General features: G+C 47.8%; 16 non-coding genes across 16 annotated transcripts; all 16 read left to right on the plus strand.

The window, feature by feature from the left end:
* Positions 1-416: 416 nt before the first annotated feature.
* LOC142700905 (U2 spliceosomal RNA) lies at positions 417-607 on the plus strand. Its single transcript, XR_012866773.1, has one exon. It is a non-coding gene; the product is annotated as a U2 spliceosomal RNA (small nuclear RNA).
* Positions 608-1,899: 1,292 nt separating this feature from the next.
* LOC142700906 (U2 spliceosomal RNA) lies at positions 1,900-2,090 on the plus strand. The gene has a single exon (XR_012866774.1). It is a non-coding gene; the product is annotated as a U2 spliceosomal RNA (small nuclear RNA).
* Positions 2,091-3,381: 1,291 nt separating this feature from the next.
* On the plus strand, positions 3,382-3,572 carry LOC142700907 (U2 spliceosomal RNA). Its single transcript, XR_012866775.1, has one exon. It is a non-coding gene; the product is annotated as a U2 spliceosomal RNA (small nuclear RNA).
* Positions 3,573-4,860: 1,288 nt separating this feature from the next.
* Positions 4,861-5,051, plus strand: LOC142700908 (U2 spliceosomal RNA). Its single transcript, XR_012866776.1, has one exon. It is a non-coding gene; the product is annotated as a U2 spliceosomal RNA (small nuclear RNA).
* Positions 5,052-6,347: 1,296 nt separating this feature from the next.
* LOC142700909 (U2 spliceosomal RNA) lies at positions 6,348-6,538 on the plus strand. Its single transcript, XR_012866777.1, has one exon. It is a non-coding gene; the product is annotated as a U2 spliceosomal RNA (small nuclear RNA).
* Positions 6,539-7,830: 1,292 nt separating this feature from the next.
* LOC142700910 (U2 spliceosomal RNA) lies at positions 7,831-8,021 on the plus strand. The gene has a single exon (XR_012866778.1). It is a non-coding gene; the product is annotated as a U2 spliceosomal RNA (small nuclear RNA).
* A 1,292-nt stretch (positions 8,022-9,313) lies between these two features.
* Positions 9,314-9,504, plus strand: LOC142700912 (U2 spliceosomal RNA). The gene has a single exon (XR_012866779.1). It is a non-coding gene; the product is annotated as a U2 spliceosomal RNA (small nuclear RNA).
* A 1,296-nt stretch (positions 9,505-10,800) lies between these two features.
* On the plus strand, positions 10,801-10,991 carry LOC142700914 (U2 spliceosomal RNA). The gene has a single exon (XR_012866781.1). It is a non-coding gene; the product is annotated as a U2 spliceosomal RNA (small nuclear RNA).
* A 1,284-nt stretch (positions 10,992-12,275) lies between these two features.
* On the plus strand, positions 12,276-12,466 carry LOC142700915 (U2 spliceosomal RNA). The gene has a single exon (XR_012866782.1). It is a non-coding gene; the product is annotated as a U2 spliceosomal RNA (small nuclear RNA).
* A 1,264-nt stretch (positions 12,467-13,730) lies between these two features.
* LOC142700916 (U2 spliceosomal RNA) lies at positions 13,731-13,921 on the plus strand. The gene has a single exon (XR_012866783.1). It is a non-coding gene; the product is annotated as a U2 spliceosomal RNA (small nuclear RNA).
* Positions 13,922-15,201: 1,280 nt separating this feature from the next.
* LOC142700917 (U2 spliceosomal RNA) lies at positions 15,202-15,392 on the plus strand. The gene has a single exon (XR_012866784.1). It is a non-coding gene; the product is annotated as a U2 spliceosomal RNA (small nuclear RNA).
* Positions 15,393-16,672: 1,280 nt separating this feature from the next.
* Positions 16,673-16,863, plus strand: LOC142700918 (U2 spliceosomal RNA). Its single transcript, XR_012866785.1, has one exon. It is a non-coding gene; the product is annotated as a U2 spliceosomal RNA (small nuclear RNA).
* A 1,280-nt stretch (positions 16,864-18,143) lies between these two features.
* On the plus strand, positions 18,144-18,334 carry LOC142700919 (U2 spliceosomal RNA). Its single transcript, XR_012866786.1, has one exon. It is a non-coding gene; the product is annotated as a U2 spliceosomal RNA (small nuclear RNA).
* A 1,288-nt stretch (positions 18,335-19,622) lies between these two features.
* Positions 19,623-19,813, plus strand: LOC142700920 (U2 spliceosomal RNA). The gene has a single exon (XR_012866787.1). It is a non-coding gene; the product is annotated as a U2 spliceosomal RNA (small nuclear RNA).
* A 1,288-nt stretch (positions 19,814-21,101) lies between these two features.
* LOC142700921 (U2 spliceosomal RNA) lies at positions 21,102-21,292 on the plus strand. The gene has a single exon (XR_012866788.1). It is a non-coding gene; the product is annotated as a U2 spliceosomal RNA (small nuclear RNA).
* A 1,288-nt stretch (positions 21,293-22,580) lies between these two features.
* LOC142700923 (U2 spliceosomal RNA) lies at positions 22,581-22,771 on the plus strand. The gene has a single exon (XR_012866789.1). It is a non-coding gene; the product is annotated as a U2 spliceosomal RNA (small nuclear RNA).
* Positions 22,772-23,248: the final 477 nt, after the last annotated feature.

A 23,248-nucleotide genomic window follows, 5' to 3' on the forward strand; every position in this document is an offset into this window, starting at 1 on the left:
ATAATGGGGCCTCAGAGATAAAAGCCTGGGCCCAGGCAGTGTTGGTCAGTGCTGCTCAGCAGGCAGCACTGGACTGGACTGGATTACAGCTGATACAAGGTGTGAAGGAACAAGGGGTGGCTGTGGGCATGCACTTGCTGCCGCTGCCAGTGTTTATCTGCATGGCAGCAGGGCATTTGGGCGTTGCCAGGAAGGCGTTTTTATGTAGATTCCTCCTCTTTCAGCACTGCATTGTGGTGCAAGCAAAAGAAGCAAATCCTGTCTGGCTTCCTCTCCGGCCTTTATTCACCTCCCGTGTAGCTGTGAGTGTGTGAGCCTGCAGGGCCCCATGGAATTGCCTAGAAGTAGGCTGAATCGCTGCAAGGGCTGAACAGCAGTATCGGGCAGGCTCGGGCAACGCGCGGCCCGTTCGGGTTATCGCTTCTCGGCCTTTTGGCTAAGATCAAGTGTAGTATCTGTTCTTATCAGTTTAATATCTGATACGTCCCCTATCTGGGGACCATATATTAAATGGATTTTTAGAACAGGGAGATGGAAATAGAGCTTGCTCTGTCCACTCCACGCATTGACCTGGTATTGCAGTATTTCCAGGACCGGTGCACCCTTTCCTTATGTGTTGACTAAAAGCAGATTCCAAAAGTGTTTTTTGTCTTTGCTATTGTTTCTGTCTTTCTGAAGGGATCTCCCCTTTTAATCCCATTATTTCAACACCTGTTGGACAATGCATGAGTGATAATGAGCTCATTGATTAAATGCAATTAATGAATAGATTGCCACCTCTTGTTGTGTGTCGTCTGTGTTTCTGTGTTTCCGGCATTTCACATTGGAACACCTCATTCACCTTCCTTGTCTTCTCTCCGCCCTCCCTTTTAGGTAAGTTAAAGAGCTGCACCTGAGCCAGCCACTGATTGATTGATTGATTGATTGATTGATTGATTGATTGATTGATTGATTGATTGATGCAGCACAACAGTCAAATAGTGGAGTGGAGTAGGGGAACAGCAAACAGCCAATAAAGCAGCCCGCCCGCTCGCCTGCCCGCCACAATGGACCTACCTGTGTACACTAGATGGATGTGATGGAATGTACTGTCGTCCCTACATTTCAAGAAGAAGTAAGAATTGCAGTTGCAACAAAGCCTTGCTTGCCTACAAAGAGAGCAGCAATTTGGATTTGTTACTATGTTACCTAGAAGAATAACAAACTGTGCAAGGATGGAGGTTGTAGGAGCAAGGAGAAGTTGTCTGTAAAGTTGGTGGATGCCTATTTTCCATTTTGCAGTCCCTTGTCTCCCTCTTGTGGCCTCCTGGAGGCAACTAGCTGTGCAAAAAAAAGACAGCCTGGCGGCCGGCTGTTGCAGTGTTGCCCTCTCAGGCAACACTGAGTGACTGACTGAGCCTCACCGTCTTATATAAAGTTCAGACGGAACTTTGCACGTGTCATAGTGGAGCCCTCAGGATTCTAGAGCCAGCTTTCTGACATCATAATGGGGCCTCAGAGATAAAAGCCTGGGCCCAGGCAGTGTTGGTCAGTGCTGCTCAGCAGGCAGCACTGGACTGGACTGGATTACAGCTGATACAAGGTGTGAAGGAACAAGGGGTGGCTGTGGGCATGCACTTGCTGCCGCTGCCAGTGTTTATCTGCATGGCAGCAGGGCATTTGGGCGTTGCCAGGAAGGCGTTTTTATGTAGATTCCTCCTCTTTCAGCACTGCATTGTGGTGCAAGCAAAAGAAGCAAATCCTGTCTGGCTTCCTCTCCGGCCTTTATTCACCTCCCGTGTAGCTGTGAGTGTGTGAGCCTGCAGGGCCCCATGGAATTGCCTAGAAGTAGGCTGAATCGCTGCAAGGGCTGAACAGCAGTATCGGGCAGGCTCGGGCAACGCGCGGCCCGTTCGGGTTATCGCTTCTCGGCCTTTTGGCTAAGATCAAGTGTAGTATCTGTTCTTATCAGTTTAATATCTGATACGTCCCCTATCTGGGGACCATATATTAAATGGATTTTTAGAACAGGGAGATGGAAATAGAGCTTGCTCTGTCCACTCCACGCATTGACCTGGTATTGCAGTATTTCCAGGACCGGTGCACCCTTTCCTTATGTGTTGACTAAAAGCAGATTCCAAAAGTGTTTTTTGTCTTTGCTATTGTTTCTGTCTTTCTGAAGGGATCTACCCTTTTAATCCCATTATTTCAACACCTGTTGGACAATGCATGAGTGATAATGAGCTCATTGATTAAATGCAATTAATGAATAGATTGCCACCTCTTGTTGTGTGTCGTCTGTGTTTCTGTGTTTCCGGCATTTCACATTGGAACACCTCATTCACCTTCCTTGTCTTCTCTCCACCCTCCCTTTTAGGTAAGTTAAAGAGCTGCACCTGAGCCAGCCACTGATTGATTGATTGATTGATTGATTGATTGATTGATTGATTGATTGATTGATTGATGCAGCACAACAGTCAAATAGTGGAGTGGAGTAGGGGAACAGCAAACAGCCAATAAAGCAGCCCGCCCGCTCGCCTGCCCGCCACAATGGACCTACCTGTGTACACTAGATGGATGTGATGGAATGTACTGTCGTCCCTACATTTCAAGAAGAAGTAAGAATTGCAGTTGCAACAAAGCCTTGCTTGCCTACAAAGAGAGCAGCAATTTGGATTTGTTACTATGTTACCTAGAAGAATAACAAACTGTGCAAGGATGGAGGTTGTAGGAGCAAGGAGAAGTGTCTGTAAAGTTGGTGGATGCCTATTTTCCATTTTGCAGTCCCTTGTCTCCCTCTTGTGGCCTCCTGGAGGCAACTAGCTGTGCAAAAAAAAGACAGCCTGGCGGCCGGCTGTTGCAGTGTTGCCCTCTCAGGCAACACTGAGTGACTGACTGAGCCTCACCGTCTTATATAAAGTTCAGACGGAACTTTGCACGTGTCATAGTGGAGCCCTCAGGATTCCAGAGCCAGCTTTCTGACATCATAATGGGGCCTCAGAGATAAAAGCCTGGGCCCAGGCAGTGTTGGTCAGTGCTGCTCAGCAGGCAGCACTGGACTGGACTGGATTACAGCTGATACAAGGTGTGAAGGAACAAGGGGTGGCTGTGGGCATGCACTTGCTGCCGCTGCCAGTGTTTATCTGCATGGCAGCAGGGCATTTGGGCGTTGCCAGGAAGGCGTTTTTATGTAGATTCCTCCTCTTTCAGCACTGCATTGTGGTGCAAGCAAAAGAAGCAAATCCTGTCTGGCTTCCTCTCCGGCCTTTATTCACCTCCCGTGTAGCTGTGAGTGTGTGAGCCTGCAGGGCCCCATGGAATTGCCTAGAAGTAGGCTGAATCGCTGCAAGGGCTGAACAGCAGTATCGGGCAGGCTCGGGCAACGCGCGGCCCGTTCGGGTTATCGCTTCTCGGCCTTTTGGCTAAGATCAAGTGTAGTATCTGTTCTTATCAGTTTAATATCTGATACGTCCCCTATCTGGGGACCATATATTAAATGGATTTTTAGAACAGGGAGATGGAAATAGAGCTTGCTCTGTCCACTCCACGCATTGACCTGGTATTGCAGTATTTCCAGGACCGGTGCACCCTTTCCTTATGTGTTGACTAAAAGCAGATTCCAAAAGTGTTTTTTGTCTTTGCTATTGTTTCTGTCTTTCTGAAGGGATCTCCCCTTTTAATCCCATTATTTCAACACCTGTTGGACAATGCATGAGTGATAATGAGCTCATTGATTAAATGCAATTAATGAATAGATTGCCACCTCTTGTTGTGTGTCGTCTGTGTTTCTGTGTTTCCGGCATTTCACATTGGAACACCTCATTCACCTTCCTTGTCTTCTCTCCGCCCTCCCTTTTAGGTAAGTTAAAGAGCTGCACCTGAGCCAGCCACTGATTGATTGATTGATTGATTGATTGATTGATTGATTGATTGATTGATTGATGCAGCACAACAGTCAAATAGTGGAGTGGAGTAGGGGAACAGCAAACAGCCAATAAAGCAGCCCGCCCGCTCGCCTGCCCGCCACAATGGACCTACCTGTGTACACTAGATGGATGTGATGGAATGTACTGTCGTCCCTACATTTCAAGAAGAAGTAAGAATTGCAGTTGCAACAAAGCCTTGCTTGCCTACAAAGAGAGCAGCAATTTGGATTTGTTACTATGTTACCTAGAAGAATAACAAACTGTGCAAGGATGGAGGTTGTAGGAGCAAGGAGAAGTTGTCTGTAAAGTTGGTGGATGCCTATTTTCCATTTTGCAGTCCCTTGTCTCCCTCTTGTGGCCTCCTGGAGGCAACTAGCTGTGCAAAAAAAAGACAGCCTGGCGGCCGGCTGTTGCAGTGTTGCCCTCTCAGGCAACACTGAGTGACTGACTGAGCCTCACCGTCTTATATAAAGTTCAGACGGAACTTTGCACGTGTCATAGTGGAGCCCTCAGGATTCCAGAGCCAGCTTTCTGACATCATAATGGGGCCTCAGAGATAAAAGCCTGGGCCCAGGCAGTGTTGGTCAGTGCTGCTCAGCAGGCAGCACTGGACTGGACTGGATTACAGCTGATACAAGGTGTGAAGGAACAAGGGGTGGCTGTGGGCATGCACTTGCTGCCGCTGCCAGTGTTTATCTGCATGGCAGCAGGGCATTTGGGCGTTGCCAGGAAGGCGTTTTTATGTAGATTCCTCCTCTTTCAGCACTGCATTGTGGTGCAAGCAAAAGAAGCAAATCCTGTCTGGCTTCCTCTCCGGCCTTTATTCACCTCCCGTGTAGCTGTGAGTGTGTGAGCCTGCAGGGCCCCATGGAATTGCCTAGAAGTAGGCTGAATCGCTGCAAGGGCTGAACAGCAGTATCGGGCAGGCTCGGGCAACGCGCGGCCCGTTCGGGTTATCGCTTCTCGGCCTTTTGGCTAAGATCAAGTGTAGTATCTGTTCTTATCAGTTTAATATCTGATACGTCCCCTATCTGGGGACCATATATTAAATGGATTTTTAGAACAGGGAGATGGAAATAGAGCTTGCTCTGTCCACTCCACGCATTGACCTGGTATTGCAGTATTTCCAGGACCGGTGCACCCTTTCCTTATGTGTTGACTAAAAGCAGATTCCAAAAGTGTTTTTTGTCTTTGCTATTGTTTCTGTCTTTCTGAAGGGATCTCCCCTTTTAATCCCATTATTTCAACACCTGTTGGACAATGCATGAGTGATAATGAGCTCATTGATTAAATGCAATTAATGAATAGATTGCCACCTCTTGTTGTGTGTCGTCTGTGTTTCTGTGTTTCCGGCATTTCACATTGGAACACCTCATTCACCTTCCTTGTCTTCTCTCCACCCTCCCTTTTAGGTAAGTTAAAGAGCTGCACCTGAGCCAGCCACTGATTGATTGATTGATTGATTGATTGATTGATTGATTGATTGATTGATTGATTGATTGATGCAGCACAACAGTCAAATAGTGGAGTGGAGTAGGGGAACAGCAAACAGCCAATAAAGCAGCCCGCCCGCTCGCCTGCCCGCCACAATGGACCTACCTGTGTACACTAGATGGATGTGATGGAATGTACTGTCGTCCCTACATTTCAAGAAGAAGTAAGAATTGCAGTTGCAACAAAGCCTTGCTTGCCTACAAAGAGAGCAGCAATTTGGATTTGTTACTATGTTACCTAGAAGAATAACAAACTGTGCAAGGATGGAGGTTGTAGGAGCAAGGAGAAGTTGTCTGTAAAGTTGGTGGATGCCTATTTTCCATTTTGCAGTCCCTTGTCTCCCTCTTGTGGCCTCCTGGAGGCAACTAGCTGTGCAAAAAAAAGACAGCCTGGCGGCCGGCTGTTGCAGTGTTGCCCTCTCAGGCAACACTGAGTGACTGACTGAGCCTCACCGTCTTATATAAAGTTCAGACGGAACTTTGCACGTGTCATAGTGGAGCCCTCAGGATTCCAGAGCCAGCTTTCTGACATCATAATGGGGCCTCAGAGATAAAAGCCTGGGCCCAGGCAGTGTTGGTCAGTGCTGCTCAGCAGGCAGCACTGGACTGGACTGGATTACAGCTGATACAAGGTGTGAAGGAACAAGGGGTGGCTGTGGGCATGCACTTGCTGCCGCTGCCAGTGTTTATCTGCATGGCAGCAGGGCATTTGGGCGTTGCCAGGAAGGCGTTTTTATGTAGATTCCTCCTCTTTCAGCACTGCATTGTGGTGCAAGCAAAAGAAGCAAATCCTGTCTGGCTTCCTCTCCGGCCTTTATTCACCTCCCGTGTAGCTGTGAGTGTGTGAGCCTGCAGGGCCCCATGGAATTGCCTAGAAGTAGGCTGAATCGCTGCAAGGGCTGAACAGCAGTATCGGGCAGGCTCGGGCAACGCGCGGCCCGTTCGGGTTATCGCTTCTCGGCCTTTTGGCTAAGATCAAGTGTAGTATCTGTTCTTATCAGTTTAATATCTGATACGTCCCCTATCTGGGGACCATATATTAAATGGATTTTTAGAACAGGGAGATGGAAATAGAGCTTGCTCTGTCCACTCCACGCATTGACCTGGTATTGCAGTATTTCCAGGACCGGTGCACCCTTTCCTTATGTGTTGACTAAAAGCAGATTCCAAAAGTGTTTTTTGTCTTTGCTATTGTTTCTGTCTTTCTGAAGGGATCTCCCCTTTTAATCCCATTATTTCAACACCTGTTGGACAATGCATGAGTGATAATGAGCTCATTGATTAAATGCAATTAATGAATAGATTGCCACCTCTTGTTGTGTGTCGTCTGTGTTTCTGTGTTTCCGGCATTTCACATTGGAACACCTCATTCACCTTCCTTGTCTTCTCTCCGCCCTCCCTTTTAGGTAAGTTAAAGAGCTGCACCTGAGCCAGCCACTGATTGATTGATTGATTGATTGATTGATTGATTGATTGATTGATTGATTGATTGATGCAGCACAACAGTCAAATAGTGGAGTGGAGTAGGGGAACAGCAAACAGCCAATAAAGCAGCCCGCCCGCTCGCCTGCCCGCCACAATGGACCTACCTGTGTACACTAGATGGATGTGATGGAATGTACTGTCGTCCCTACATTTCAAGAAGAAGTAAGAATTGCAGTTGCAACAAAGCCTTGCTTGCCTACAAAGAGAGCAGCAATTTGGATTTGTTACTATGTTACCTAGAAGAATAACAAACTGTGCAAGGATGGAGGTTGTAGGAGCAAGGAGAAGTTGTCTGTAAAGTTGGTGGATGCCTATTTTCCATTTTGCAGTCCCTTGTCTCCCTCTTGTGGCCTCCTGGAGGCAACTAGCTGTGCAAAAAAAAGACAGCCTGGCGGCCGGCTGTTGCAGTGTTGCCCTCTCAGGCAACACTGAGTGACTGACTGAGCCTCACCGTCTTATATAAAGTTCAGACGGAACTTTGCACGTGTCATAGTGGAGCCCTCAGGATTCCAGAGCCAGCTTTCTGACATCATAATGGGGCCTCAGAGATAAAAGCCTGGGCCCAGGCAGTGTTGGTCAGTGCTGCTCAGCAGGCAGCACTGGACTGGACTGGATTACAGCTGATACAAGGTGTGAAGGAACAAGGGGTGGCTGTGGGCATGCACTTGCTGCCGCTGCCAGTGTTTATCTGCATGGCAGCAGGGCATTTGGGCGTTGCCAGGAAGGCGTTTTTATGTAGATTCCTCCTCTTTCAGCACTGCATTGTGGTGCAAGCAAAAGAAGCAAATCCTGTCTGGCTTCCTCTCCGGCCTTTATTCACCTCCCGTGTAGCTGTGAGTGTGTGAGCCTGCAGGGCCCCATGGAATTGCCTAGAAGTAGGCTGAATCGCTGCAAGGGCTGAACAGCAGTATCGGGCAGGCTCGGGCAACGCGCGGCCCGTTCGGGTTATCGCTTCTCGGCCTTTTGGCTAAGATCAAGTGTAGTATCTGTTCTTATCAGTTTAATATCTGATACGTCCCCTATCTGGGGACCATATATTAAATGGATTTTTAGAACAGGGAGATGGAAATAGAGCTTGCTCTGTCCACTCCACGCATTGACCTGGTATTGCAGTATTTCCAGGACCGGTGCACCCTTTCCTTATGTGTTGACTAAAAGCAGATTCCAAAAGTGTTTTTTGTCTTTGCTATTGTTTCTGTCTTTCTGAAGGGATCTCCCCTTTTAATCCCATTATTTCAACACCTGTTGGACAATGCATGAGTGATAATGAGCTCATTGATTAAATGCAATTAATGAATAGATTGCCACCTCTTGTTGTGTGTCGTCTGTGTTTCTGTGTTTCCGGCATTTCACATTGGAACACCTCATTCACCTTCCTTGTCTTCTCTCCGCCCTCCCTTTTAGGTAAGTTAAAGAGCTGCACCTGAGCCAGCCACTGATTGATTGATTGATTGATTGATTGATTGATTGATTGATTGATTGATTGATTGATTGATGCAGCACAACAGTCAAATAGTGGAGTGGAGTAGGGGAACAGCAAACAGCCAATAAAGCAGCCCGCCCGCTCGCCTGCCCGCCACAATGGACCTACCTGTGTACACTAGATGGATGTGATGGAATGTACTGTCGTCCCTACATTTCAAGAAGAAGTAAGAATTGCAGTTGCAACAAAGCCTTGCTTGCCTACAAAGAGAGCAGCAATTTGGATTTGTTACTATGTTACCTAGAAGAATAACAAACTGTGCAAGGATGGAGGTTGTAGGAGCAAGGAGAAGTTGTCTGTAAAGTTGGTGGATGCCTATTTTCCATTTTGCAGTCCCTTGTCTCCCTCTTGTGGCCTCCTGGAGGCAACTAGCTGTGCAAAAAAAAGACAGCCTGGCGGCCGGCTGTTGCAGTGTTGCCCTCTCAGGCAACACTGAGTGACTGACTGAGCCTCACCGTCTTATATAAAGTTCAGACGGAACTTTGCACGTGTCATAGTGGAGCCCTCAGGATTCCAGAGCCAGCTTTCTGACATCATAATGGGGCCTCAGAGATAAAAGCCTGGGCCCAGGCAGTGTTGGTCAGTGCTGCTCAGCAGGCAGCACTGGACTGGACTGGATTACAGCTGATACAAGGTGTGAAGGAACAAGGGGTGGCTGTGGGCATGCACTTGCTGCCGCTGCCAGTGTTTATCTGCATGGCAGCAGGGCATTTGGGCGTTGCCAGGAAGTTTTATGTAGATTCCTCCTCTTTCAGCACTGCATTGTGGTGCAAGCAAAAGAAGCAAATCCTGTCTGGCTTCCTCTCCGGCCTTTATTCACCTCCCGTGTAGCTGTGAGTGTGTGAGCCTGCAGGGCCCCATGGAATTGCCTAGAAGTAGGCTGAATCGCTGCAAGGGCTGAACAGCAGTATCGGGCAGGCTCGGGCAACGCGCGGCCCGTTCGGGTTATCGCTTCTCGGCCTTTTGGCTAAGATCAAGTGTAGTATCTGTTCTTATCAGTTTAATATCTGATACGTCCCCTATCTGGGGACCATATATTAAATGGATTTTTAGAACAGGGAGATGGAAATAGAGCTTGCTCTGTCCACTCCACGCATTGACCTGGTATTGCAGTATTTCCAGGACCGGTGCACCCTTTCCTTATGTGTTGACTAAAAGCAGATTCCAAAAGTGTTTTTTGTCTTTGCTATTGTTTCTGTCTTTCTGAAGGGATCTCCCCTTTTAATCCCATTATTTCAACACCTGTTGGACAATGCATGAGTGATAATGAGCTCATTGATTAAATGCAATTAATGAATAGATTGCCACCTCTTGTTGTGTGTCGTCTGTGTTTCTGTGTTTCCGGCATTTCACATTGGAACACCTCATTCACCTTCCTTGTCTTCTCTCCGCCCTCCCTTTTAGGTAAGTTAAAGAGCTGCACCTGAGCCAGCCACTGATTGATTGATTGATTGATTGATTGATTGATTGATTGATTGATTGATTGATTGATTGATGCAGCACAACAGTCAAATAGTGGAGTGGAGTAGGGGAACAGCAAACAGCCAATAAAGCAGCCCGCCCGCTCGCCTGCCCGCCACAATGGACCTACCTGTGTACACTAGATGGATGTGATGGAATGTACTGTCGTCCCTACATTTCAAGAAGAAGTAAGAATTGCAGTTGCAACAAAGCCTTGCTTGCCTACAAAGAGAGCAGCAATTTGGATTTGTTACTATGTTACCTAGAAGAATAACAAACTGTGCAAGGATGGAGGTTGTAGGAGCAAGGAGAAGTTGTCTGTAAAGTTGGTGGATGCCTATTTTCCATTTTGCAGTCCCTTGTCTCCCTCTTGTGGCCTCCTGGAGGCAACTAGCTGTGCAAAAAAAAGACAGCCTGGCGGCCGGCTGTTGCAGTGTTGCCCTCTCAGGCAACACTGAGTGACTGACTGAGCCTCACCGTCTTATATAAAGTTCAGACGGAACTTTGCACGTGTCATAGTGGAGCCCTCAGGATTCCAGAGCCAGCTTTCTGACATCATAATGGGGCCTCAGAGATAAAAGCCTGGGCCCAGGCAGTGTTGGTCAGTGCTGCTCAGCAGGCAGCACTGGACTGGACTGGATTACAGCTGATACAAGGTGTGAAGGAACAAGGGGTGGCTGTGGGCATGCACTTGCTGCCGCTGCCAGTGTTTATCTGCATGGCAGCAGGGCATTTGGGCGTTGCCAGGAAGGCGTTTTTATGTAGATTCCTCCTCTTTCAGCACTGCATTGTGGTGCAAGCAAAAGAAGCAAATCCTGTCTGGCTTCCTCTCCGGCCTTTATTCACCTCCCGTGTAGCTGTGAGTGTGTGAGCCTGCAGGGCCCCATGGAATTGCCTAGAAGTAGGCTGAATCGCTGCAAGGGCTGAACAGCAGTATCGGGCAGGCTCGGGCAACGCGCGGCCCGTTCGGGTTATCGCTTCTCGGCCTTTTGGCTAAGATCAAGTGTAGTATCTGTTCTTATCAGTTTAATATCTGATACGTCCCCTATCTGGGGACCATATATTAAATGGATTTTTAGAACAGGGAGATGGAAATAGAGCTTGCTCTGTCCACTCCACGCATTGACCTGGTATTGCAGTATTTCCAGGACCGGTGCACCCTTTCCTTATGTGTTGACTAAAAGCAGATTCCAAAAGTGTTTTTTGTCTTTGCTATTGTTTCTGTCTTTCTGAAGGGATCTCCCCTTTTAATCCCATTATTTCAACACCTGTTGGACAATGCATGAGTGATAATGAGCTCATTGATTAAATGCAATTAATGAATAGATTGCCACCTCTTGTTGTGTGTCGTCTGTGTTTCTGTGTTTCCGGCATTTCACATTGGAACACCTCATTCACCTTCCTTGTCTTCTCTCCGCCCTCCCTTTTAGGTAAGTTAAAGAGCTGCACCTGAGCCAGCCACTGATTGATTGATTGATTGATTGATTGATTGATTGATTGATTGATTGATGCAGCACAACAGTCAAATAGTGGAGTGGAGTAGGGGAACAGCAAACAGCCAATAAAGCAGCCCGCCCGCTCGCCTGCCCGCCACAATGGACCTACCTGTGTACACTAGATGGATGTGATGGAATGTACTGTCGTCCCTACATTTCAAGAAGAAGTAAGAATTGCAGTTGCAACAAAGCCTTGCTTGCCTACAAAGAGAGCAGCAATTTGGATTTGTTACTATGTTACCTAGAAGAATAACAAACTGTGCAAGGATGGAGGTTGTAGGAGCAAGGAGAAGTTGTCTGTAAAGTTGGTGGATGCCTATTTTCCATTTTGCAGTCCCTTGTCTCCCTCTTGTGGCCTCCTGGAGGCAACTAGCTGTGCAAAAAAAAGACAGCCTGGCGGCCGGCTGTTGCAGTGTTGCCCTCTCAGGCAACACTGAGTGACTGACTGAGCCTCACCGTCTTATATAAAGTTCAGACGGAACTTTGCACGTGTCATAGTGGAGCCCTCAGGATTCCAGAGCCAGCTTTCTGACATCATAATGGGGCCTCAGAGATAAAAGCCTGGGCCCAGGCAGTGTTGGTCAGTGCTGCTCAGCAGGCAGCACTGGACTGGACTGGATTACAGCTGATACAAGGTGTGAAGGAACAAGGGGTGGCTGTGGGCATGCACTTGCTGCCGCTGCCAGTGTTTATCTGCATGGCAGCAGGGCATTTGGGCGTTGCCAGGAAGGCGTTTTTATGTAGATTCCTCCTCTTTCAGCACTGCATTGTGGTGCAAGCAAAAGAAGCAAATCCTGTCTGGCTTCCTCTCCGGCCTTTATTCACCTCCCGTGTAGCTGTGAGTGTGTGAGCCTGCAGGGCCCCATGGAATTGCCTAGAAGTAGGCTGAATCGCTGCAAGGGCTGAACAGCAGTATCGGGCAGGCTCGGGCAACGCGCGGCCCGTTCGGGTTATCGCTTCTCGGCCTTTTGGCTAAGATCAAGTGTAGTATCTGTTCTTATCAGTTTAATATCTGATACGTCCCCTATCTGGGGACCATATATTAAATGGATTTTTAGAACAGGGAGATGGAAATAGAGCTTGCTCTGTCCACTCCACGCATTGACCTGGTATTGCAGTATTTCCAGGACCGGTGCACCCTTTCCTTATGTGTTGACTAAAAGCAGATTCCAAAAGTGTTTTTTGTCTTTGCTATTGTTTCTGTCTTTCTGAAGGGATCTCCCCTTTTAATCCCATTATTTCAACACCTGTTGGACAATGCATGAGTGATAATGAGCTCATTGATTAAATGCAATTAATGAATAGATTGCCACCTCTTGTTGTGTGTCGTCTGTGTTTCTGTGTTTCCGGCATTTCACATTGGAACACCTCATTCACCTTCCTTGTCTTCTCTCCACCCTCCCTTTTAGGTAAGTTAAAGAGCTGCACCTGAGCCAGCCACTGATTGATTGATTGATTGATTGATTGATGCAGCACAACAGTCAAATAGTGGAGTGGAGTAGGGGAACAGCAAACAGCCAATAAAGCAGCCCGCCCGCTCGCCTGCCCGCCACAATGGACCTACCTGTGTACACTAGATGGATGTGATGGAATGTACTGTCGTCCCTACATTTCAAGAAGAAGTAAGAATTGCAGTTGCAACAAAGCCTTGCTTGCCTACAAAGAGAGCAGCAATTTGGATTTGTTACTATGTTACCTAGAAGAATAACAAACTGTGCAAGGATGGAGGTTGTAGGAGCAAGGAGAAGTTGTCTGTAAAGTTGGTGGATGCCTATTTTCCATTTTGCAGTCCCTTGTCTCCCTCTTGTGGCCTCCTGGAGGCAACTAGCTGTGCAAAAAAAAGACAGCCTGGCGGCCGGCTGTTGCAGTGTTGCCCTCTCAGGCAACACTGAGTGACTGACTGAGCCTCACCGTCTTATATAAAGTTCAGACGGAACTTTGCACGTGTCATAGTGGAGCCCTCAGGATTCCAGAGCCAGCTTTCTGACATCATAATGGGGCCTCAGAGATAAAAGCCTGGGCCCAGGCAGTGTTGGTCAGTGCTGCTCAGCAGGCAGCACTGGACTGGACTGGATTACAGCTGATACAAGGTGTGAAGGAACAAGGGGTGGCTGTGGGCATGCACTTGCTGCCGCTGCCAGTGTTTATCTGCATGGCAGCAGGGCATTTGGGCGTTGCCAGGAAGGCGTTTTTATGTAGATTCCTCCTCTTTCAGCACTGCATTGTGGTGCAAGCAAAAGAAGCAAATCCTGTCTGGCTTCCTCTCCGGCCTTTATTCACCTCCCGTGTAGCTGTGAGTGTGTGAGCCTGCAGGGCCCCATGGAATTGCCTAGAAGTAGGCTGAATCGCTGCAAGGGCTGAACAGCAGTATCGGGCAGGCTCGGGCAACGCGCGGCCCGTTCGGGTTATCGCTTCTCGGCCTTTTGGCTAAGATCAAGTGTAGTATCTGTTCTTATCAGTTTAATATCTGATACGTCCCCTATCTGGGGACCATATATTAAATGGATTTTTAGAACAGGGAGATGGAAATAGAGCTTGCTCTGTCCACTCCACGCATTGACCTGGTATTGCAGTATTTCCAGGACCGGTGCACCCTTTCCTTATGTGTTGACTAAAAGCAGATTCCAAAAGTGTTTTTTGTCTTTGCTATTGTTTCTGTCTTTCTGAAGGGATCTCCCCTTTTAATCCCATTATTTCAACACCTGTTGGACAATGCATGAGTGATAATGAGCTCATTGATTAAATGCAATTAATGAATAGATTGCCACCTCTTGTTGTGTGTCGTCTGTGTTTCTGTGTTTCCGGCATTTCACATTGGAACACCTCATTCACCTTCCTTGTCTTCTCTCCGCCCTCCCTTTTAGGTAAGTTAAAGAGCTGCACCTGAGCCAGCCACTGATTGATTGATTGATTGATTGATTGATTGATTGATTGATTGATGCAGCACAACAGTCAAATAGTGGAGTGGAGTAGGGGAACAGCAAACAGCCAATAAAGCAGCCCGCCCGCTCGCCTGCCCGCCACAATGGACCTACCTGTGTACACTAGATGGATGTGATGGAATGTACTGTCGTCCCTACATTTCAAGAAGAAGTAAGAATTGCAGTTGCAACAAAGCCTTGCTTGCCTACAAAGAGAGCAGCAATTTGGATTTGTTACTATATTACCTAGAAGAATAACAAACTGTGCAAGGATGGAGGTTGTAGGAGCAAGGAGACGTTGTCTGTAAAGTTGGTGGATGCCTATTTTCCATTTTGCAGTCCCTTGTCTCCCTCTTGTGGCCTCCTGGAGGCAACTAGCTGTGCAAAAAAAAGACAGCCTGGCGGCCGGCTGTTGCAGTGTTGCCCTCTCAGGCAACACTGAGTGACTGACTGAGCCTCACCGTCTTATATAAAGTTCAGACGGAACTTTGCACGTGTCATAGTGGAGCCCTCAGGATTCCAGAGCCAGCTTTCTGACATCATAATGGGGCCTCAGAGATAAAAGCCTGGGCCCAGGCAGTGTTGGTCAGTGCTGCTCAGCAGGCAGCACTGGACTGGACTGGATTACAGCTGATACAAGGTGTGAAGGAACAAGGGGTGGCTGTGGGCATGCACTTGCTGCCGCTGCCAGTGTTTATCTGCATGGCAGCAGGGCATTTGGGCGTTGCCAGGAAGGCGTTTTTATGTAGATTCCTCCTCTTTCAGCACTGCATTGTGGTGCAAGCAAAAGAAGCAAATCCTGTCTGGCTTCCTCTCCGGCCTTTATTCACCTCCCGTGTAGCTGTGAGTGTGTGAGCCTGCAGGGCCCCATGGAATTGCCTAGAAGTAGGCTGAATCGCTGCAAGGGCTGAACAGCAGTATCGGGCAGGCTCGGGCAACGCGCGGCCCGTTCGGGTTATCGCTTCTCGGCCTTTTGGCTAAGATCAAGTGTAGTATCTGTTCTTATCAGTTTAATATCTGATACGTCCCCTATCTGGGGACCATATATTAAATGGATTTTTAGAACAGGGAGATGGAAATAGAGCTTGCTCTGTCCACTCCACGCATTGACCTGGTATTGCAGTATTTCCAGGACCGGTGCACCCTTTCCTTATGTGTTGACTAAAAGCAGATTCCAAAAGTGTTTTTTGTCTTTGCTATTGTTTCTGTCTTTCTGAAGGGATCTCCCCTTTTAATCCCATTATTTCAACACCTGTTGGACAATGCATGAGTGATAATGAGCTCATTGATTAAATGCAATTAATGAATAGATTGCCACCTCTTGTTGTGTGTCGTCTGTGTTTCTGTGTTTCCGGCATTTCACATTGGAACACCTCATTCACCTTCCTTGTCTTCTCTCCGCCCTCCCTTTTAGGTAAGTTAAAGAGCTGCACCTGAGCCAGCCACTGATTGATTGATTGATTGATTGATTGATTGATTGATTGATTGATGCAGCACAACAGTCAAATAGTGGAGTGGAGTAGGGGAACAGCAAACAGCCAATAAAGCAGCCCGCCCGCTCGCCTGCCCGCCATAATGGACCTACCTGTGTACACTAGATGGATGTGATGGAATGTACTGTCGTCCCTACATTTCAAGAAGAAGTAAGAATTGCAGTTGCAACAAAGCCTTGCTTGCCTACAAAGAGAGCAGCAATTTGGATTTGTTACTATGTTACCTAGAAGAATAACAAACTGTGCAAGGATGGAGGTTGTAGGAGCAAGGAGAAGTTGTCTGTAAAGTTGGTGGATGCCTATTTTCCATTTTGCAGTCCCTTGTCTCCCTCTTGTGGCCTCCTGGAGGCAACTAGCTGTGCAAAAAAAAGACAGCCTGGCGGCCGGCTGTTGCAGTGTTGCCCTCTCAGGCAACACTGAGTGACTGACTGAGCCTCACCGTCTTATATAAAGTTCAGACGGAACTTTGCACGTGTCATAGTGGAGCCCTCAGGATTCCAGAGCCAGCTTTCTGACATCATAATGGGGCCTCAGAGATAAAAGCCTGGGCCCAGGCAGTGTTGGTCAGTGCTGCTCAGCAGGCAGCACTGGACTGGACTGGATTACAGCTGATACAAGGTGTGAAGGAACAAGGGGTGGCTGTGGGCATGCACTTGCTGCCGCTGCCAGTGTTTATCTGCATGGCAGCAGGGCATTTGGGCGTTGCCAGGAAGGCGTTTTTATGTAGATTCCTCCTCTTTCAGCACTGCATTGTGGTGCAAGCAAAAGAAGCAAATCCTGTCTGGCTTCCTCTCCGGCCTTTATTCACCTCCCGTGTAGCTGTGAGTGTGTGAGCCTGCAGGGCCCCATGGAATTGCCTAGAAGTAGGCTGAATCGCTGCAAGGGCTGAACAGCAGTATCGGGCAGGCTCGGGCAACGCGCGGCCCGTTCGGGTTATCGCTTCTCGGCCTTTTGGCTAAGATCAAGTGTAGTATCTGTTCTTATCAGTTTAATATCTGATACGTCCCCTATCTGGGGACCATATATTAAATGGATTTTTAGAACAGGGAGATGGAAATAGAGCTTGCTCTGTCCACTCCACGCATTGACCTGGTATTGCAGTATTTCCAGGACCGGTGCACCCTTTCCTTATGTGTTGACTAAAAGCAGATTCCAAAAGTGTTTTTTGTCTTTGCTATTGTTTCTGTCTTTCTGAAGGGATCTCCCCTTTTAATCCCATTATTTCAACACCTGTTGGACAATGCATGAGTGATAATGAGCTCATTGATTAAATGCAATTAATGAATAGATTGCCACCTCTTGTTGTGTGTCGTCTGTGTTTCTGTGTTTCCGGCATTTCACATTGGAACACCTCATTCACCTTCCTTGTCTTCTCTCCGCCCTTTTAGGTAAGTTAAAGAGCTGCACCTGAGCCAGCCACTGATTGATTGATTGATTGATTGATTGATTGATTGATTGATTGATTGATGCAGCACAACAGTCAAATAGTGGAGTGGAGTAGGGGAACAGCAAACAGCCAATAAAGCAGCCCGCCCGCTCGCCTGCCCGCCACAATGGACCTACCTGTGTACACTAGATGGATGTGATGGAATGTACTGTCGTCCCTACATTTCAAGAAGAAGTAAGAATTGCAGTTGCAACAAAGCCTTGCTTGCCTACAAAGAGAGCAGCAATTTGGATTTGTTACTATGTTACCTAGAAGAATAACAAACTGTGCAAGGATGGAGGTTGTAGGAGCAAGGAGAAGTTGTCTGTAAAGTTGGTGGATGCCTATTTTCCATTTTGCAGTCCCTTGTCTCCCTCTTGTGGCCTCCTGGAGGCAACTAGCTGTGCAAAAAAAAGACAGCCTGGCGGCCGGCTGTTGCAGTGTTGCCCTCTCAGGCAACACTGAGTGACTGACTGAGCCTCACCGTCTTATATAAAGTTCAGACGGAACTTTGCACGTGTCATAGTGGAGCCCTCAGGATTCCAGAGCCAGCTTTCTGACATCATAATGGGGCCTCAGAGATAAAAGCCTGGGCCCAGGCAGTGTTGGTCAGTGCTGCTCAGCAGGCAGCACTGGACTGGACTGGATTACAGCTGATACAAGGTGTGAAGGAACAAGGGGTGGCTGTGGGCATGCACTTGCTGCCGCTGCCAGTGTTTATCTGCATGGCAGCAGGGCATTTGGGCGTTGCCAGGAAGGCGTTTTTATGTAGATTCCTCCTCTTTCAGCACTGCATTGTGGTGCAAGCAAAAGAAGCAAATCCTGTCTGGCTTCCTCTCCGGCCTTTATTCACCTCCCGTGTAGCTGTGAGTGTGTGAGCCTGCAGGGCCCCATGGAATTGCCTAGAAGTAGGCTGAATCGCTGCAAGGGCTGAACAGCAGTATCGGGCAGGCTCGGGCAACGCGCGGCCCGTTCGGGTTATCGCTTCTCGGCCTTTTGGCTAAGATCAAGTGTAGTATCTGTTCTTATCAGTTTAATATCTGATACGTCCCCTATCTGGGGACCATATATTAAATGGATTTTTAGAACAGGGAGATGGAAATAGAGCTTGCTCTGTCCACTCCACGCATTGACCTGGTATTGCAGTATTTCCAGGACCGGTGCACCCTTTCCTTATGTGTTGACTAAAAGCAGATTCCAAAAGTGTTTTTTGTCTTTGCTATTGTTTCTGTCTTTCTGAAGGGATCTCCCCTTTTAATCCCATTATTTCAACACCTGTTGGACAATGCATGAGTGATAATGAGCTCATTGATTAAATGCAATTAATGAATAGATTGCCACCTCTTGTTGTGTGTCGTCTGTGTTTCTGTGTTTCCGGCATTTCACATTGGAACACCTCATTCACCTTCCTTGTCTTCTCTCCGCCCTCCCTTTTAGGTAAGTTAAAGAGCTGCACCTGAGCCAGCCACTGATTGATTGATTGATTGATTGATTGATTGATTGATTGATTGATTGATTGATGCAGCACAACAGTCAAATAGTGGAGTGGAGTAGGGGAACAGCAAACAGCCAATAAAGCAGCCCGCCCGCTCGCCTGCCCGCCACAATGGACCTACCTGTGTACACTAGATGGATGTGATGGAATGTACTGTCGTCCCTACATTTCAAGAAGAAGTAAGAATTGCAGTTGCAACAAAGCCTTGCTTGCCTACAAAGAGAGCAGCAATTTGGATTTGTTACTATGTTACCTAGAAGAATAACAAACTGTGCAAGGATGGAGGTTGTAGGAGCAAGGAGAAGTTGTCTGTAAAGTTGGTGGATGCCTATTTTCCATTTTGCAGTCCCTTGTCTCCCTCTTGTGGCCTCCTGGAGGCAACTAGCTGTGCAAAAAAAAGACAGCCTGGCGGCCGGCTGTTGCAGTGTTGCCCTCTCAGGCAACACTGAGTGACTGACTGAGCCTCACCGTCTTATATAAAGTTCAGACGGAACTTTGCACGTGTCATAGTGGAGCCCTCAGGATTCCAGAGCCAGCTTTCTGACATCATAATGGGGCCTCAGAGATAAAAGCCTGGGCCCAGGCAGTGTTGGTCAGTGCTGCTCAGCAGGCAGCACTGGACTGGACTGGATTACAGCTGATACAAGGTGTGAAGGAACAAGGGGTGGCTGTGGGCATGCACTTGCTGCCGCTGCCAGTGTTTATCTGCATGGCAGCAGGGCATTTGGGCGTTGCCAGGAAGGCGTTTTTATGTAGATTCCTCCTCTTTCAGCACTGCATTGTGGTGCAAGCAAAAGAAGCAAATCCTGTCTGGCTTCCTCTCCGGCCTTTATTCACCTCCCGTGTAGCTGTGAGTGTGTGAGCCTGCAGGGCCCCATGGAATTGCCTAGAAGTAGGCTGAATCGCTGCAAGGGCTGAACAGCAGTATCGGGCAGGCTCGGGCAACGCGCGGCCCGTTCGGGTTATCGCTTCTCGGCCTTTTGGCTAAGATCAAGTGTAGTATCTGTTCTTATCAGTTTAATATCTGATACGTCCCCTATCTGGGGACCATATATTAAATGGATTTTTAGAACAGGGAGATGGAAATAGAGCTTGCTCTGTCCACTCCACGCATTGACCTGGTATTGCAGTATTTCCAGGACCGGTGCACCCTTTCCTTATGTGTTGACTAAAAGCAGATTCCAAAAGTGTTTTTTGTCTTTGCTATTGTTTCTGTCTTTCTGAAGGGATCTCCCCTTTTAATCCCATTATTTCAACACCTGTTGGACAATGCATGAGTGATAATGAGCTCATTGATTAAATGCAATTAATGAATAGATTGCCACCTCTTGTTGTGTGTCGTCTGTGTTTCTGTGTTTCCGGCATTTCACATTGGAACACCTCATTCACCTTCCTTGTCTTCTCTCCGCCCTCCCTTTTAGGTAAGTTAAAGAGCTGCACCTGAGCCAGCCACTGATTGATTGATTGATTGATTGATTGATTGATTGATTGATTGATTGATTGATGCAGCACAACAGTCAAATAGTGGAGTGGAGTAGGGGAACAGCAAACAGCCAATAAAGCAGCCCGCCCGCTCGCCTGCCCGCCACAATGGACCTACCTGTGTACACTAGATGGATGTGATGGAATGTACTGTCGTCCCTACATTTCAAGAAGAAGTAAGAATTGCAGTTGCAACAAAGCCTTGCTTGCCTACAAAGAGAGCAGCAATTTGGATTTGTTACTATGTTACCTAGAAGAATAACAAACTGTGCAAGGATGGAGGTTGTAGGAGCAAGGAGAAGTTGTCTGTAAAGTTGGTGGATGCCTATTTTCCATTTTGCAGTCCCTTGTCTCCCTCTTGTGGCCTCCTGGAGGCAACTAGCTGTGCAAAAAAAAGACAGCCTGGCGGCCGGCTGTTGCAGTGTTGCCCTCTCAGGCAACACTGAGTGACTGACTGAGCCTCACCGTCTTATATAAAGTTCAGACGGAACTTTGCACGTGTCATAGTGGAGCCCTCAGGATTCCAGAGCCAGCTTTCTGACATCATAATGGGGCCTCAGAGATAAAAGCCTGGGCCCAGGCAGTGTTGGTCAGTGCTGCTCAGCAGGCAGCACTGGACTGGACTGGATTACAGCTGATACAAGGTGTGAAGGAACAAGGGGTGGCTGTGGGCATGCACTTGCTGCCGCTGCCAGTGTTTATCTGCATGGCAGCAGGGCATTTGGGCGTTGCCAGGAAGGCGTTTTTATGTAGATTCCTCCTCTTTCAGCACTGCATTGTGGTGCAAGCAAAAGAAGCAAATCCTGTCTGGCTTCCTCTCCGGCCTTTATTCACCTCCCGTGTAGCTGTGAGTGTGTGAGCCTGCAGGGCCCCATGGAATTGCCTAGAAGTAGGCTGAATCGCTGCAAGGGCTGAACAGCAGTATCGGGCAGGCTCGGGCAACGCGCGGCCCGTTCGGGTTATCGCTTCTCGGCCTTTTGGCTAAGATCAAGTGTAGTATCTGTTCTTATCAGTTTAATATCTGATACGTCCCCTATCTGGGGACCATATATTAAATGGATTTTTAGAACAGGGAGATGGAAATAGAGCTTGCTCTGTCCACTCCACGCATTGACCTGGTATTGCAGTATTTCCAGGACCGGTGCACCCTTTCCTTATGTGTTGACTAAAAGCAGATTCCAAAAGTGTTTTTTGTCTTTGCTATTGTTTCTGTCTTTCTGAAGGGATCTCCCCTTTTAATCCCATTATTTCAACACCTGTTGGACAATGCATGAGTGATAATGAGCTCATTGATTAAATGCAATTAATGAATAGATTGCCACCTCTTGTTGTGTGTCGTCTGTGTTTCTGTGTTTCCGGCATTTCACATTGGAACACCTCATTCACCTTCCTTGTCTTCTCTCCGCCCTCCCTTTTAGGTAAGTTAAAGAGCTGCACCTGAGCCAGCCACTGATTGATTGATTGATTGATTGATTGATTGATTGATTGATTGATTGATTGATGCAGCACAACAGTCAAATAGTGGAGTGGAGTAGGGGAACAGCAAACAGCCAATAAAGCAGCCCGCCCGCTCGCCTGCCCGCCACAATGGACCTACCTGTGTACACTAGATGGATGTGATGGAATGTACTGTCGTCCCTACATTTCAAGAAGAAGTAAGAATTGCAGTTGCAACAAAGCCTTGCTTGCCTACAAAGAGAGCAGCAATTTGGATTTGTTACTATGTTACCTAGAAGAATAACAAACTGTGCAAGGATGGAGGTTGTAGGAGCAAGGAGAAGTTGTCTGTAAAGTTGGTGGATGCCTATTTTCCATTTTGCAGTCCCTTGTCTCCCTCTTGTGGCCTCCTGGAGGCAACTAGCTGTGCAAAAAAAAGACAGCCTGGCGGCCGGCTGTTGCAGTGTTGCCCTCTCAGGCAACACTGAGTGACTGACTGAGCCTCACCGTCTTATATAAAGTTCAGACGGAACTTTGCACGTGTCATAGTGGAGCCCTCAGGATTCCAGAGCCAGCTTTCTGACATCATAATGGGGCCTCAGAGATAAAAGCCTGGGCCCAGGCAGTGTTGGTCAGTGCTGCTCAGCAGGCAGCACTGGACTGGACTGGATTACAGCTGATACAAGGTGTGAAGGAACAAGGGGTGGCTGTGGGCATGCACTTGCTGCCGCTGCCAGTGTTTATCTGCATGGCAGCAGGGCATTTGGGCGTTGCCAGGAAGGCGTTTTTATGTAGATTCCTCCTCTTTCAGCACTGCATTGTGGTGCAAGCAAAAGAAGCAAATCCTGTCTGGCTTCCTCTCCGGCCTTTATTCACCTCCCGTGTAGCTGTGAGTGTGTGAGCCTGCAGGGCCCCATGGAATTGCCTAGAAGTAGGCTGAATCGCTGCAAGGGCTGAACAGCAGTATCGGGCAGGCTCGGGCAACGCGCGGCCCGTTCGTGTTATCGCTTCTCGGCCTTTTGGCTAAGATCAAGTGTAGTATCTGTTCTTATCAGTTTAATATCTGATACGTCCCCTATCTGGGGACCATATATTAAATGGATTTTTAGAACAGGGAGATGGAAATAGAGCTTGCTCTGTCCACTCCACGCATTGACCTGGTATTGCAGTATTTCCAGGACCGGTGCACCCTTTCCTTATGTGTTGACTAAAAGCAGATTCCAAAAGTGTTTTTTGTCTTTGCTATTGTTTCTGTCTTTCTGAAGGGATCTCCCCTTTTAATCCCATTATTTCAACACCTGTTGGACAATGCATGAGTGATAATGAGCTCATTGATTAAATGCAATTAATGAATAGATTGCCACCTCTTGTTGTGTGTCGTCTGTGTTTCTGTGTTTCCGGCATTTCACATTGGAACACCTCATTCACCTTCCTTGTCTTCTCTCCGCCCTCCCTTTTAGGTAAGTTAAAGAGCTGCACCTGAGCCAGCCACTGATTGATTGATTGATTGATTGATTGATTGATTGATTGATTGATTGATTGATTGATTGCAGCACAACAGTCAAATAGTGGAGTGGAGTAGGGGAACAGCAAACAGCCAATAAAGCAGCCCGCCCGCTCGCCTGCCCGCCACAATGGACCTACCTGTGTACACTAGATGGATGTGATGGA

This window comes from Rhinoderma darwinii, unplaced genomic scaffold, assembly GCF_050947455.1.
Source record: "Rhinoderma darwinii isolate aRhiDar2 unplaced genomic scaffold, aRhiDar2.hap1 Scaffold_1982, whole genome shotgun sequence".
Classification (NCBI taxonomy): domain Eukaryota; kingdom Metazoa; phylum Chordata; class Amphibia; order Anura; family Rhinodermatidae; genus Rhinoderma; species Rhinoderma darwinii.